General features: G+C 35.6%; 1 non-coding gene across 1 annotated transcript; it reads left to right on the top strand.

Moving 5' to 3' along the window:
- The first annotated feature begins 8836 nt into the window (after positions 1-8836).
- Positions 8837-8941, top strand: LOC141709645 (small nucleolar RNA R71). Its single transcript, XR_012570210.1, has one exon. It is a non-coding gene; the product is annotated as a small nucleolar RNA R71 (small nucleolar RNA).
- Positions 8942-18074: the final 9133 nt, after the last annotated feature.

The following is an 18074-nucleotide window of genomic DNA, read 5'->3' as shown; positions in this document are numbered from 1 at the left end:
TGTAACTCTCTAATCTGAGCCAACAAGGAATCACGCTCCAATAGAAGAGCCTCACACCGGTAATAAGGAACTGGGGGCAATGTAGACTGGAATGGGGCACTCACTACTGAATGCCCAGTGGAATCTGAATCAGTTGGTGGGGGTCCTCTGACAGGTGGCCTCATGCCTGGAGGTGGAATAGCCTGCAGTGGTACGGGCTGCAACACAGGTAGAGGTAGAATAGCTAATGTTGGTGGAATCACAGGACGTGGATCCGATGCTGGTGCTCCAACTGAAGGCTCTGAGTGATCAGCTGATACGGGAATAAAAGAGTCGGCCATCACTGCTATCTAAAATCATATCGCAATATAAGAATCTCGTACCATAACACGAACTATACTAATATCTGATATACTGAAACACTCAACCTCTCAACGTTCTATCATCCTATGCCTTACTTCTAATCCTAACCCTCTACCCATTCCCGTTAACCTAGGCTTGTGTCAGTGACTTATAACATGTAGCTCTGATACCAAACCTGTGGCGCCCTCCAAACCCGGGTCAGAAGTTTGGGGTCCACACACACACCTTAATTATAACCTGCTTATAACAATAATAAAGATAATAATAATATATGCAATGACCCTACTTACCAATCACCACGGACCGTAACAGGTTAAAGTATGCACACAAGCCAAACACACTAATATATTACAAACCGTTCAAATCCCAACTATTTCAAACTCAAACTGAGTATTAAACATTATTACAAACTTTTACAAACTTAAATTATTCCAAAAGAAGCCTACTAGCTCAGCTTTCTCAACCTGAACCCCTAGCTCTCGCGCTGGACTGGGGATCCTCTTTACCAACTGGTTCCTTTTTAACTGGAAAGAATATAAACAACATCGCACGAATGAGCTAACTAGCTCAACAAGTCACAATGACAAAACTGAGAATAATGATCATCAGGTGAATATGTTTATGATATCAAACGAAACAATGGATTATGATTTAGAATTGGATATTATACTTTTAATTTAAAAACCAAGGTTAGGCTGCTCATCAGTCACGCATTAACCCCGAGCAAGGCATACAGCATTGCTCTAACTACTGGATCCAAGGCACACATTGGCCTAACTTGACCATTATATGGTCTGACCACGAATCTGGTCCACAATTTTATAAAAACAATCCAATTCTAACATAATAACAGAATATGCAATAGTAAACAATAACCGAAATCATTAACAACAATAAATGTTCAACAATGAAAGGGTTTCAATCCATGTAAGGATCAGTAAGGCAATTTAAAAGCTTGGATGCTGGGTAATGAAAGAATTGGATAACAAAGGAATCAACGTTTCAAGGTCTCAAGGATTCGATCTTTCAATGTATAAGATACCATGGGTTGAGTATATAATAGTTCATTTCAGTGTTTGGTATTTAGTTTGTATGTATTTGTAGAGTAGTATCGTAGATTTGTGGTTCCTGTTTGGGTATACAATAATCAATGGATTAGAAAGAATATGATTCATGGCTCAAGGACAATAACTGAAATCAGGATTTAGGTTTCTGTGCTTCAAAGCACTTGCAATATCATAGGATTATCAAGTACTACAATATCTCAAGAAAGTTCAGAACACTTGCCTGGTATTGGCTTACTACACTGCACTCGCTTCCAATCACAACCGTTTTACTCCTCAACTACCTGTTTCCCTTTCCTACATCTTGCCTCTTCTGCTCACATATCATAAGCATCTATCAATAATTTACTCATGGAATTTTATTCAACACATACTTCTATCTACCCTTCGTTTTACCCAAATCCGATTAACGGATTGAAAGTTATGCAATAATCAAGTAAACACCGAATATATAGACCGATAGTCAATTAACAAGTCACATGTAGCACATAATATATCACGTAATCAATGATATATTATTTATAAAGAAGTCTCGGGTCATAAATAGGCTTTCTGGTATTTAAAATGATTTTTAAAACATTTTTCGAAATTAAAACGGGTCGTTGGATCAATTTCGGGTTAATAAACAGGGTTCGGTTGGCCCATTCTGGCTCCGAAATAATTTTAGAATAATTATCGAGCCTTGGAAATAATTTAGAATATTATTTTAAAGCTCGAAACTATTTTTCAGAATTTTTAAATCATTTTTAAATAATTAAATCTAATTAAATAACTAATTAAAATCAATTAATAATTAATTAAATCAATTAATCAATTAATTTTCGAATTAAGTGACGAATTAATCAATTATAAATTAACTGAAATTAATTAACTAATTAATTTAGATTTATTTTTGAATTAAAAATAATTTTCAGAATTAAAATAATAATTTTTAGAATTTTCAAAAATTAAAAATGAATTTTTATAATAAAAATAAATAGGAAATATGATTTTTAAACATTTTATAAACAGGAATCCTAAATTTGCAAAGTCTGGAAACTTCAGGGACCTAACTGTATCGTCCCCAAAAGTTCAGGGACCAAACTGCAATTTTACACCCCGTCGCCGGAAAACAGTCGGGTTCGCCGGAGAACACGATTCCGACCTCCTCACCTTACCACAAGCTCCAGATCACATCTACAAATTACCAGGAATACAATCATGCAATCAAAACAACCTAACAATCCCTGAGTTGGCCGGAATTTGGCCGTGAAGTTTTCCAGTTTCCGGCGAACATTGGAAAACTTCAAAACACAACTCCCTTCTCTACAGACCTCGTTGGTTCAGGAAACTTATACGACTAGATTGCAAATTTCACAGAGAACACAACCCACTATAACACAACATCAATCTATCTGAGAATAAGAAACCCCCAAATTTCAATTAAGAACATTCATACGGGTTATAAACCCTAATTTTGAAATTCGAAAATCAAACTCAAATTTGAACATGTTATTGAACTCCAAATCAGACGTATGACATATGAAAATCATCAGGAAAACAAGCTCTACAACATGCAATCATCAAATCATACAAACAATCATCCGAACAAAAATTCATACTTTTAATAAAATAAATTTGAAAATAAATAAATTTTTAGAAAAATAACCTTGATTTCTGCAGTGAAACAAAGCTCAGAATCTGATAGAACACTTCAAATCCTTCGTTTTGGTTACTCAAGCTTTGAAAACAGAGATCGGTAACGCCTTCGTTTTGCTGTTTGATTCTTAGAACAGTTTTAGGAAATTAGGGCTTTTCTCTGAAAATTATATAATTAACTATTTGCAAATGATTTTGATACGAAATAAAATACGGTAAAAGGCTATTTATAATTACGGAAAATTAGTATCCCGTTGGATCATTCCCGATATAAAACGGTACGTTTATTTGTAAAAGCTGATCCGAACGGTATCGGTTTTCGGGATAATTATCCAAATCAGTACAATTTGTACTGCGGTCTTGGTCTCAGCACCTGGTTACACGTATTACGAAGTGATAATTGGGATAGTTTAATAAAAAGCTCCCGTTTATCGAAAATACGGGTTTTATTGATTTACCGAAATGAATATTGTATCGAAAACGTTACGCCGGGACCCGCGCAGGACAAACCGTAAGTCGGATCGAAAAAGTCGAAACATGGAATATGCTCGGAATATTACAATTAGGTTAGAAAGGAGTTCTCGAAAGAGTTTCGGGTTCCAAAAATGTAACAACGGTTGACGTCGGTTGGTTCCCGTTTTTATAAAATAGATTTTAATTACCCGGAAAAAGATTTTAGAAATTTCATATGATTCTTATAAATCCATAAACCAACATAAAAATAATTAGAAAGATATGACAATTATCTATATTTTATTTTGGACATATAAAAATTAAAATACTCAATTAATATTATTTTTGAATATTCAAGTACAGATAACACTTAAAAATTAGCTCATAGAATAGATACTGAACACACATAATAATTATATAATAGCAAAAATAATTACACGATATATCCCGGATATTACAACTTTACAGTCTTGTTGTGATGTAATTATTTTGTATCCCCGGTTCATGTGTTTATACCAAAAAAAAATTTTTGATTGTTTACCAATTCTTCATTTTTTTCTAATTAATATTGATTTAGACATTAAAAGCAATACGAGTGATGTGAGCACTTGCAAAGATAGTAATTCAAACAGTCAGAGTGACACAACTAGCATGAGCAAAGGAAGCAGTGAGAGTGTTAGTTTGATGAGCACAGTTAGTGAGAGTAATGAAAGTCATCCCAAGAAGTTTGAGGATAATCCTGGCACTCTACCGGAGGATGCAACCAAATGGGATAATGTAAAGGTATCCAGTAGCGAGAGGAATATTTCTCAATATGATATGACATCTGACCGTTCCACTGATGACAACCTGGAACTGAGACCTGTGAAGCAGAGCAGAGACGAAGATGCTAATTTACAAAAAGGATTAAAATCTGAGACAGGAAATGAGGAAGATACAAAGGAAGATGTAGTATCTAACACGAATGATTAAGAATCAAAATTACTTCATTAGTTTAGCAGATATCGCCTACTTGAGGACGAGTTTAACTCCCCTGTGCAACCATACTTGCAGAAGTATCTAACAGATAACGATTATAGGTATGCGGTTTTGTTCTACCTCAACCTGCACACCACACACTTACAACCATAAACTATTGAACTTCAAAAAGATAAACTTTATATGGTTTAGATACCAAAAAAATGTATTGTTAGTATTTTCCTGAGATGGTAGTAGTGTGTTGCCTTTGTTAAACATCCTGGAATTTAAAATTCCTAGGTGGAAAGAGAAGCAAGAGGATGAGTTATATAAATTAAATAAAATGGATTTTCAAACTTGTGTTTCAGGAAAATATATATTCTTTCTTGTGTCTAATCAATTTGGTATGCAGTAGAAATGTTTTCGAGTGCATACCATTTATTTTAGTGTGCCACTTTCAAATTGTTTAAGAAATCAAAATCACGTGTTTTCATTATTTTAGACCTGCTACTAAAATCTACAACTTAGATATAGATATTAGATATGATTCTAAGTATCAACTTTTGCATATAGGTTTGTGTGTATATGGAAAGTCCTAATACTACTATTCTTGGAATTCTCTTTTAAGCGGATCTTTTTTTCTAATTATACTTCTGAAAAGTTCAGCTGTAATGTTTTATCGAAGATCGAACTATGATTCTTCTAATAGATTAGTGAAGAATGTTTGCTAGTTGACACTGGACATATTTTTTTCCTCAGCAGCTCTTAATACCGGCTTTTCTATTTGTGGCAGTATTATTGTGGGATTCTATGTTTTGCTCCTAGTTGTTGATCGGTTCGCTACCAACTTTAATAGCTTTCCTGGGTAATTTGACTTAGAAGTACAGGGCATTTTGAACATAAGGAGAGACATTGTCCAGATGACCCACCAACATGCCTAGTTTCACTTCCGGGAAAATACCAGCGTCCAATTCAATGGCCCATGAGCAGGGAAAAGGTATACTAGCCTTAGACATACCTGATTTCTTTTTTATTGGTGCTTAGTTATCATTTCCATACCAATTTGAGATCATTTGCTTTTGTCTCCATCTCTAATTGGTTATACGGTCTCTTGATCTTTGTTATATAGATATGGTACCATAATGTCCCCTACACATTTAGGAGTCGATTAATAAACTCTTTGAAATCTTATATCAATTTACATGACAATAGTGATTGATGTTAAGGTTTAAAATGTTTATACAAAATATAACAATGATTTGCATGTTCTGTAGGCTACATACTAAATTACCATTTGATAAATTTCTAATTACCATTTGACAGATTTAATTTGAGAAACTTAAAGAATGACTTGACATATCCAACATCAACACTTGATGTTCTAGTATTAGAATTCGAGCTTGTACTTGAATGATTTAACCTAGGAATTTTAGATGGAAGCGAGGGAAGTGGAGCTTCGCAATTCAACACTTGAATTTCTTATTTTACGGAAGGCTGGAGCTCCTTATCAGGGTGAGCGCATCATAACCCGAACAGTGTTCAAGCATGTCATTTGTTTCTTATCAAAATTTGCAGACAATTTATAGTAACCCTTGATGACCTCTTTGACAAGCAGGCATTACTCCATAGAGAAAACTTGAAATGTGAAGCCCCCAAAGCATTATATATAACAAGCTGCATATACTACTCTGAAATATGATCTGCTGTAATGGATTGTTGTGGAATAGTCTGCATATAATCTAGTAACAGGCTGTGGAATATGATCTGCTTCAACATAGAAGACTAGTAGGAAAATTTCATTTTGACTTGATAATGTTTAGATTGGAGAATTATGTTTTTGACTTTGTCAATAATGTATATTGGAATACTTTGTATTAGTTTGATAATAATAATGAAAGTTGTGGTTATTTAGATGTGATTCATTTTGCTTGTTTTAGTTTTTGATATTTTAGTATATATATATATATATGTGTGTATTATATATAATAGGTAAATATGTAACCACGTACATCAGTTAATGACCGATGTCTTATTATGTCTAATACATCATTTCAATTTATGAAAGCATTGTTGTATAGGCACAATTGACATCGTTTCTTATTTGTCACATCTATTACTAACTGATGTCTTAGTATATCTAATACATCGGTTATTTATCTAGAGACGCTGTATAATGTTATTTTTCACATCGGTCCAGAACTGATGTGAAAAATAGGGACCTTATACTACACCCACATAGACAACGGCTTTTTGCATCTTTCATAATAGTCAATAACCGATGTCTATTGACATTTTTCTTGTAGTGTATACTGCGCATCACCAAGACTAAACCTATCAACTGTCTGTGGTGCGCGAGAGGGACCATCTGTAAGCACGGGAGGAACCGGCCGATCACCCTTTAGATTATCATAGATATATTCCAACCCCTTGTCCGGGGGTGCACCTAAGAATACATACCTCAAGTGATCTGGCAGTGGGTTGAGCTCAAATATGGGAGCTTCTTCAATAGACAACTAGAGATGCTCCTCAGAAATTTTCAGCTCTTCTAACCCAAGAGAATCAAATGGCATATCCAACTTCCTCTTCCTCGGAGGTGCATTCAAAACCTGCAGTTGCTCTGCTCCGCTCCTTCTTCATCTTCAATAATTGATTCCCCAATTATGGCTCTCTCTACGGTATCTAACTTTGGCAATTGCTCAAGTTCTGAATTCACGACAGAGTCGACCCACTCTACTTTAAAGCACTGCTTTTTATCTGTGGGTAACTTTATTTCCTTGAACACATTAAAAGTGACCTTCTGATCTTGAACCTTTTATCGTACACTCTCCTTTTTGCACATCGATCATAGTTCGGCCTTAGCCAAGAATGGTCTTCCCAAGATGATGGGAATCTTCTTATCTTCCTCGAAATCCAGAATTATAAAATCAGAAGGGAAGATGAGTTTGTCCTACTTGACCAAGACATCCTCCACTATACCTCGTGGATAAGTGATGGAACGGTCAGCTAGTTGCAATGACATGTATGTCGGTTTCAGATCAGGTAGACCAAGCTTCTTGAAGATAGAAAAGGGCATCGGATTGATTCTAGCTCCCAAATCACACAAGAATTTGTTGAAAGACAAGTTTCCAATAGTGCAAGGAATCGTAAAGCTTACAGGATCCTTAAGCTTCGGAGGTAATTTCTGTTACAGAACTACACTGCATTCCTCCGTAAGAGCAACGGTCTTTAAGTCATCGAGCTTTAGTTTCCGAGAGAGAATATCTTTCATAAACTTTGCATAGCTAGGCATCTATTCAAGAGCTTCGTCGGAAGGTATGTTGATGTGAAGTTTCTTGAACACCTCTAGAAACTTAGCAAATTGCATATCCAACTTCTGCTTCTACAACCTCTTAGGAAAAGGAGGTGGAGGATAGACCCTTTTATCCCCTATATTACCCTCAAGAGGAGTGTGTTCCACAGTTTTCTTCCTTGATTCCACCTCAGCATCCTTCTGCACCACTTTTTCAGCTACAATCTCATTTTATAGAATTGGAAAGGGTGCCGACGCACCTGCATTCTGGATAGAGTTTTCATACTCTTCTTCTTGCTGAATTTAGGGGCTTGCGACCTTTCTGGATCTCAAGGTGATGCATTCACTTGTTCGTTAACTTCCCTCTTTCCTGGATTGGCTTCTGTAACATTAGAAAGCGTTCCTGGTAGTCGATTCAATAAGGCGTTAGCAATTTTCCCTATCTGATTCTCCAGAGTCTTGATTGAAACAGCCTGACATTAGCATACAAGAGCCTGGTTTTTACACATAAGCCTCAACTCCTCCCATTCAGATTTTTCATTCAAAGATTGACCTACACCATGAGTTTGTTATTGAAATTGATGCTAAAAACCAGGAGGATTGAATTTCTTATTTCCAAACTACTGGAACGGCTGTTGCATCGCATTCTGATTGTTGCTCCAGCTGAAGTTAGGATGATTCCAGTTGTCAGGATGATAAGTGTCTGGAACTGGTTGCTGCGATCTCTGAAAGTTGCTAATAAACTGAGCTTATTCACTAAATATAGCGTATTGCTCCATCGCATGCGAACCTGCACACAACTCACAAACACTGTTTATCTAATTAACACCATAGTTAGCCAGAGAATCGATCTTCATAGACAACGCCTTTAATTGAGCAGTGATAGTCGTAGCTATATACACTTCAAGAACTCCTGCTACTTTACCCTGTGGCATTTGGATACTGATATTTATTCGCAGCCATCAGTTCAATTAGATCATAAGCTTCCTCATAGCTCTTTGCCCATAATGCTCCACCAGATGCCGCATCCAGCATGGGTCTTGACTGTTCTCCCAAACCATTGTAGAAGCAATTGATGATCATCCAATCAGGCATTCCATGATAAGGACACTTCCTAAGCATCTCCTTGTAGCGCTCCCAAGCTTCATATAGAGTTTCTCCCGATTGCTTTGCAAATTTAGTAAGAGCATTCCTCATTAAAACTGTCTTCGCCATAGGGAAGAATTTAGTAAGAAATTTATGAGCGACATCCTTCCAAGTAGTTATAGAACATGCTGGTAGAGAGTGTAACCAGCACCTAGCTTTATCCCTCAAAGAAATAGGGAAAAGTCTCAACATCGCAGCATCTTCAAATCATTGTTGAACTTGATGGTGTCACAGATCTCGATGAAATCCCTAATCTGCATATTAGGATCTTTCGTTGGAGAACCCCCAAACTAGACTGAATTCTGCACCCATTGAATTAGCCCAGGCTTGATCTTAAAGGTATTAGCTGTGATAGCTGGCCTGACAATCCTAGAATGAATGTCATTGATTTTCGATTGAGAATAATCCATCAAAGCTTTCGTTGTTGCAGCTGGATCTCCCATTGTAATGAAAATTAGAGTACCTGAAACACGCGACAAAAGTAAACCTTGTAAGTAAAAGAATCTGATTCAGTGAACTTTAACGACCACTGATGTCAAGCACATAAACTAAAAATTAACACCGAGTCCCCGGCAGCGGCGCCAAAAACTTCTTAGGGCAAAAACATGCGTTAAAATTACACACAAGTATACGTGTTCACAAGTAGTATAAGATATAAATCAGATTCGTTCCCACATAGACTCTTTTTAGTTAACTTAAGATTATGCACCTATGCAACAATGGTATGGCTATAACACAATGCTAAGACAATAACAAATTGAGATGATTATAACTAAGATTAAACTAACATGCAATTAATAAGAATAAAAGATTTGAATTAACTATATGAGATAAACATTGGATTCTAACTTCATTACTACTTCATTCAAAGTCATTGTTCTTAACCTTAGCATGTGATGGTGATGACAACTAATCAAATAACACGAAACTAGTAAATGCCAACTTTCGTTACACGAATACCCTACTACCAAATATCCACAAAAGAGATAGAATTTGAATAGACACCAATTATGTTGAGACCCTATATGTCTTTAGAATTTGACAACATAAAGGTTTAATGCGCAAGTTATATATCGTGATTACATAAGGCAAGTAAGATGGTTAAAATTACCTACGAATCATGCATAATAAATACATGAACCTATGCTAGCATGGCAAGTTCTAAACCACTATATTCATGACTTTCGCTTCAATAGAGATTAATACGCTATCTTATATGTCAGCTACGCACATAAGACGAATAAGCACAACCAATACTAGGATATCAATCAATCACCACATACCAAGATATTGAAAGAAATTAATTATAGAAATCCATAAATAAATCCGTTAGAACCCCACAATAACGATTAGTTCATAATTGAACTCATCATCACCATGGGTTCCAATGAAAGCATGATAATAAACAATATAAGAGTACTAAGGTTCAAAGACAAATCGAAAACATCTTTTATTTCTCCGTAGCCATCTCGTGCTCTCTAGGTCTTATTATTGCTCTCCCCTCGCTCTTTGTTGTTGAAAACATCTTTTTATTGATATATATAGGCCCCAGGATGACTCAAAATCTTCAATTTCGACTAAACTCAGGATTCTAGTGCAGAAACAGGGCGCGGGCGTGCTACTTTTGGGCGCGGCCTGCTGGAATAGTGATTTCTGGAGCGCGGGCGCGCTGGTTCTGGCACGGCCGCGCTGGCCTTTTGGAAATTTTCTGACAATTCTTCTTTTGGCCGTAACTTGAGTTCTGCTCGTTAGAATTAAGCGGTATAACTGCCCACGCAAAGCTAAAGAGATTCTGTACAACTTGAGAATGGCCTAGGCTTCCAGTTCTGATCTCTTTTCAGCATATTTACTTGAAAATCTCCTTTCTACATCTAATTGATGCCTGAAATGCAACAACACAAAAACATATCATAAATACCAATAACTTGAGTCCAAAACACCAACTTAAGCTTGTAATGAAGCGTTCCAAGTAGATATAAAATCCACTTATCACTCTTCACATCCATTTGATATAACTTAAAATTTGAATGTGCAGAAAATGCCTGGAAAAACCTTATTGATTCAAGTCTTGTAACTGGAGCAAAAGTTTCATCATAATCAATTCCTTCCTCCTGTGAGTAGCCTTTTGCAACAAACATTTCTTTGTTTCTGGTAACAATTCCATTTTCATCCATCTTATTCCTGAACACCCATTTTGTTTAAATAATGCTTCTGTTCTTTGGTGCAGGAACCAATTTCCAAACTTTATTTATTTTAAACTGATTTAGCTCTTCTTACATTATAGATATCCAGTCGAGATCAAGAAGGGTTTCTTCAGTTTTCTTTGGCTCAACTTGTGATAGAAAATATGCATGAAGATATTCATTTGCAGTTGCACTTCTAGTCCTTACTCCAGAAGTTAGATCACCAATAATTGCTTCTCTAGTATGACTCCTATCCAACTTCCTTGTGTGAGTTGGTTGACTAGAATTTTCTATGTTTTCTTCACCATTGGCATGACTTGCAGAACTTTCCTCTCCTTCTCCCCCTGAGTTTGTGTTATCAAATTCAGGTTCATGAGATGAGCTTCCATTCTCATGGTTCACTTGTTCAGTTGACTCTTCATTTATTCAGTGAGTTGTGTTGACTTCAGCTTCATCATCAGAATCACTATCAATGTTGAGGTTTTCAAACTTTAGGGCTTCATTTTCATCAAGGCATTTCAAGCCTGGGCACTTGTCATCATCAAAAGTAACATCTGTGATTTCCATAATTTTCTTTTGTTCAATCATATAGACTTTATATGCAGTTCTCTCCAATGAATATCCCGAAAAAATTGCCTGAAAACTTTAGAGTCAAATTTTCCCACATATTCAGAGTTGTCCTTTAACACATAGTACTTGCTTCCAAACACATGAAGATGCTTCACAGTAGGCTTTCTCTTGGATAGGATTGAGTAGGGTGATTTGTCAAGATTTTTGTTAATGAGATATCGGTTTTGAGTATAGCATGCAGTGTTCACAGCTTCTTCCCAAAAACTAGTTGGCAACTTTGCATCTTGCAGCATTGTTCTAGCAGCTTCCACCAATGTTCTGTTTTTCCTCTCAACTACTCCATTTTGTTGAGGTGTCCTAGCTACTGAGAATTCTTGAACAATGCCTTTGTCTTTGCAGAATTCAATTAAGGTTGCATTCCTGAATTATGTTCCGTCATCACTCCTCAATCTTTTCACATAATTCTGATCTTCATCCTACTTCTCAATCTTCTTAATATGCTCAATTATGATGTGTGCAGTCTCATCTTTGGAATATATAAATTCTACCCATGTGTACCTTGAGTAATCATCCACCATCACAAGTGCATATATTTTTCTTGAAATTGACCGGACATTTACTGGTCCAAATAAGTCCATATGAATAAGTTGTAAAAGTGCACTTATAGAATTCACAGTTTTACTCTTGTGACTTGATCTTTTTTATTTTTCCTTTTTGACAAGCATCACAGACTTCATCTTGAGCAAACTCCAGATTAGGCATGTCTCTTACCAACTCCTTTTTAACTAGAGTATTGATTGCTTTGAAATTCAAATGAGACAGCTTTTTATGCCATATTTTGCTTCTCTCTACAGATGCCTTGGTATAGAAGCAACAGATTCTATCCTCATTTGCTGAGTCCAAGTCTGCAACAAATAAGCTTCATTTCCTTGCTCCTTTCAGAGCAACTTCACAAGTTTTCTTGCTGATAAAGGTGCATTCTTCTTTGTTGAATAAAACTTTAAAACCTTTATCTGCAAATTGGCTTACACTGAGAAGATTCACTTCAAGAACAGCTAACAGTGCTACATCATCAATGACAACATTTCCACAAATCAATTTGCCATATCCCATTGTGAAGCCTTTGTTGTTGTCTCCAAAAGTCACCAATGGGCCAACCTTTTCCTGAAACTGTAATAGCAGGGCCATATCACCTGTCATATGTCTTGAGCATCCAATATCTATTATCCATATGACTTTCTTCTTTTTTCCCTACACACAATGAGTTTAAGTGTGTTTAGCAACCCAAGCAGTGTTGGGTACTTTCTTCTTATTAACAGAGTGAGCAAAATCAGAATGAGTTGTTTCAGATAAAATAGAGTTCATTAACTGTTGTGCATTTTTCCTTTTTAATGTAGACCCAAATTTTACTTCTTTAAGGTCTACTCTCAGTTTGTGATAACTTTTCATCACTTTCCAGTTGTAAGGGATTCAATCAAACTTGTCACAAAATGAGTAAGGATCATTAGCATTTGCTTCATTGTACTTGCATACTCCTTCTACTGGCTTGCTAACAGCCTTTTTACAAAGGTGAGTTAGATGATTCACAGAGCCACATCATTGACATTATTTTCTTGGAGCATCTGCAATATAAGAAAAATTATTGCTTTTGTTTATCCCAATCTTTCCATTTCTATTTTCCTTTTTCTTTCTTGCATCTTCAGTTTTTATTTCCTTGATAGGTGTCTTGGAATCTTGGTTGACCATGAGCTTCTTTTTAGCTTTGGAAGTTGGAGTTGTTTCTGCATTTTTCTTCTCATTATCTTCATCAACAATTTATTGTTGAATGATCAACTCTTCTTCACTGAAATCTACCTCACATACTTTGAACATAGGTGAATCAACCTTTTTCAGCATAGCAAGAACATCTTCATTTTCTGTTGTTTTTCCTTTACCATCAGTATCTTTCTTCTTGCTGCTCAAGGCACTATAGTCAAGACCAATATCTATATTAGCACATGGTTTATTTTTCTCATGGTACTGTCTAACCAACTCAGATGCATTCCTGAAATATTTCAACTTAACTTCATTATTTTCAATCTTCTCTCTTAACACACCTTCAAATTCATTGGCATATTTTAGCTTGTTTTTCAAATATTCATTTTCTTGCTTGACTGACTCAAGCTCCACAAACAGTAGATCCATCTTTTACTTCTCACTCTCAAGCTTCTTATTTTCTTTTATTAGCCTACTAACTTCCTCAGTAGCTGCTACTAAGCTAGTGTGTATGTGAAACATCTCCACACTCATCTTTTCCACAGTATTCTTATATTGACTAGAATTTAAATTAATAGTGGTTAGAGTTGGTACCTTTGATAAGTAGATGCTTCTCCTTGCTCAAAAGCCATGAGTGCATAATTTCCAACTTTTTCATCTTCCTCATTCATATCAGTGTCATCCCAATTCTTTCCTTCTGTAATATAAGCTTTTTCCGTCTGCTTCTTCAAGAGAGCTTCATACTTTGCTTACAGTTCAAGATATGCCTTGTCTTTCTTCACCTTTTTAGGCTTTCTGCATTCAGTAGAAAAGTGACCCAATTCATCATAGTTGAAACATTATGTTTGATCTGTCCACAAATCCTGTTTTGTAGCCACCTTTGCTAACTGAGTTTTTGGTTTCCAATTGTTACTGTTGGGAGATTGCCCCTTGCCTTTGAAAAACCTTGGTTTCTTGACTCTAATATTTGAAAAATTTCTAGCCAACTAAGCCATGGATTAATCCATTTCATCTAGTTCATCCAATGTGTATTATTCATCTTCCTCCAGTTCCAACATAACTTGCTTCAGAGGTCCCTTGTTCTTCTGTTCCATAGCTTGAATAACTGAAACTTGATCATCTTGCTCATCTTCACTTTCTTCTTTGTCATTTACAATTAAAGCACTTGAACCATCAACAATATGACCATGGTGTGCTTTCAATGACTTTCTTTGCATCATTTCAAGTTCATAAGTTTTCAAGATTCCATATAGAACTTCCAAAGTTATAACTGCTCAAATCTCTTCCTTCTCTAATGGCTGATATTTTACGTTCTAGATGGTCAGCAAGTCATTTATCAATTTATTGAACCTTTCAAAAACTTCAGTGATTCCTTCTTTTGGTTTAGCCATAAACCCTTCATACTGAGAAACCAGAATCCTCCTTTGGTTTGACCTAACTTCTTCTATTCCTTCACATAATAACTCTATTTTCTCCCAGGTCTGTTTGGCTGTGTCACGGTTGACAATTTTATTGTACATTACATTGTCAAGTGACTCTATTAAGATCAGCTACAAGCCACTATCTAGGGAGACTTTTTCTTTCTCAGGCTCAATGTATTCTGAAGGATCCTTAGGAACATAATAAGCTGGAATGACCATGTCTCCATCTGTAGATTCCTCAACTCTTACCATAGGAGTGAAAGGCCCATTCTTGAGGATCTGAATGTATAATGGATTGGCCATCCTGATAAACAACATCATTTTCTTTTTCTATAGTGTATAGTTAGATCAGTCAAAGGTGGGGATTTTAATACTACTCCGTTTCTGTGTATTCATTCTTCTAAGATCGTTAATCTATTTACATTCAGATTTTACTCTGATACCACTTGTTGGGAAATGAATATAACACGGGGGGCTTAATGTGTTTTAAACAATTTCATGTCTTTTTGAACTTTTAATAATGGTGAACAAAGTAATCTATTTTGTAGACATAATATGTTCTAACAGAATAATTAAAACATGCATATTAACGCAGTTATCTTTCAAAACTAACTTAATTTTATATTAAAATCAAGCTAGTGTTTGCTACCAATTTCTGGATTCTTAGTATGTTAAGAACTCAGTTTCTCACTTGAGAGTTACAAGAAATTTTAGATCTATTTATTGCAACTTAAAACAAAGCATCCAGTGTTTACTTTATAAAACAGTAAACAATGGTTTTTACACAGCATGCATTAGCATGTACCAAACCCTACTTTTGGAGAACCAAATCCTTTTATTTCTGGCTTAGTGTATCTTTGCTAATCTTGCACGCCTATGACTTTACTTTGCCTGTTAATCTTGGCCTTTGAACTTTTACTCTTCAAGCTGCTCTTGTAGACTTTTCAAATCAGTGATTGATTTGTTTGTTGATTGATAATCTTGGATATTAAACTGATATGCTTTCTATACTTGAGCTTCACATCGAGATTATAACGACTCGTATATTTCTGTAATATCTAAATATGTAATTATTATTTGGGTTGTCTCAAAAATTGTTTTTATGATTCTATAACCTTGCTAATTATTTTAGGGATTTTACAAAATTTACAAATCAATATTCTGTTATTTATTTATTCTTCAATAATTTTCTGAATTCATTTAAATTATAAAATCCATATTTAATTCTTGGATTCTTCAAAAATTACGAAACTCATATTTTATTATGTTTACAATATTCTGAGAATTTTAAAATTATTTTGGTAATTTTTAAGATTAATTTTACTCGCGGGTTGTTTCATTATTTCATTTAATGCGGGTATAAGTTGTGTGTGTAAAGTGTTTTAAAAATTATGAAAATTATATTTTTATTAACTTTCGAATATTTTGAGAATTTTGGTATAAAATTTGTAATTTTTTGATGTATTCTGATATGCAGCTGGTTCGTTATTTATCAAGAAAACGAACCAGAATATAAGTAAGAGCGAGGCAGATACACGTGTATATCCCTTGTTTACTAAAATTAGTACGTGTCCTGTGGTTGGACTCGTGGCAGCACAAGAAGGAGAAAGAAAATATATATATATATATATATATATATATATATAATACAATAAAACACCCCCCCCCCTTTTCTTCTCTATCGACCGCGACTCTTGTCTCTCTCTCTCGGAATCTCTCTGACTCTCTCTCTACTCTCTTCCTCCCTCTCTCTGTAACACTCTTTTTTTTCTTTTTCTCCTTCTTCTCTCTTTTATCCCCTTCCTCGTTTTCTTTTTTTTTTCTTCCGCCGTGGTTCTGCGGATTTCCGGCTGCCATCTTCGGTTTCCGGTGGGTTCCGTTTGTGTTCATTCTTATATACATACATACAGTCATATATGTATGTGCATGTGTGTGTTTATGTATGTGTGTGTAAAATACGTGTTGTGTGTGTGTGTTAAGTGTGTGTGTTGTGTGTGGTGGTGGAGGCGGCGATGCCGCCTGTGTTGTGTCTCTGCTCCGTTTGGTTCTGTGCTGCGCGTAGGTGCGTGTCACTGTGGCTGTGGATATTGGGTTGGGCCTTCTGTTGGGCTTCCTGTTGGGCCTAGTCGGCCTGTTTGTGTGTGTAGTTGTTATTTTGGAATTTTATAATTTTAATTCTTGGTTTCCTTTTTGTGCAGAAAATGTTGATTAATACTTCATGATAATAAAATTTAATACACGTGGAAAATGATTCTTATATAATCGGTGAAATTTACGTAGGATGCCCGGTATTACGGGAACCCGTGAATTTTACCGTCATCGACGATGAGCCTCGACGAGTCGACGGTGGACGGTGATGACCCTGTTGTGAGTCCTAAATATTTTAATAAATAAAATGAGTTGTATAAATTGTTTTCGGGACTAAACAAATTTAGTTATGAGTCGATTCAAATTGATTTTGTTGGGATGTGACGTCGATTGATGTTTCGACGGGTAGACCTATAAACAGAGGAGTCGTTGTCCAATTTTTTTTCTAAAAATTTCCTTAAATTATAAATCGCGTATATATATACCCTGTTTAATACAAATTAACCCTGATTATTATGTGCACTATTATTGCGTATATGTTATTGATATTAATATGCTTACGAGTCAAAAAATTATAGCGTTGGGTAATTAGTTAGTGAGGAAAAGTCAAGCATAATCGGTTGTCTAACCTAGGATGTTTCGATATCGTAGGTTCGAGTCAAAGTTCGAGTCAAAGGACCCGGTAGCTCAAGTCAATTAGAGTTAAGCAAGAGTTAGTGCAAAGCTTCGCAAGGCAAGTACCCCTGAACTAATCTTTTACAGTTCAGTATATATGAATAGTTGTTGATTTAAATTACGTACCGGAACAGAACATTTTAAGTTACGTATTCCCCGTATTTAAATATGTTTTACTGAATGAGGTTTTGGGGAAAAAGTAACTTCTGAAAATGCCTATCTTTAAATTGTGATAAAAAAAAATTAATAAAAAGGGGATTTTTAAAATGTTTGTTGTAATTAATTAAAAAAAAGAGAAAAGATAGGTGTAAATGGTTTTGGAAACTGGATAAACATAAATCAGATATTGGATGGTCAGTTGGCGTAAGAGGTCCGTTATTAGGTAACGGCCCAACATGGTTGCGTAAGAGGCTAAGTCGGATGCACGCACTGGTAGGCCGCTTAGTCCAGCATGACAGAGACTTAGCTAGTCTCTGAGTTCCGGAACGAAATT

This window comes from Apium graveolens, chromosome 2 (assembly GCF_009905375.1).
Source record: "Apium graveolens cultivar Ventura chromosome 2, ASM990537v1, whole genome shotgun sequence".
NCBI classification, from domain to species: domain Eukaryota; kingdom Viridiplantae; phylum Streptophyta; class Magnoliopsida; order Apiales; family Apiaceae; genus Apium; species Apium graveolens.
This window is presented reverse-complemented; position numbering and strand designations above follow the sequence as displayed.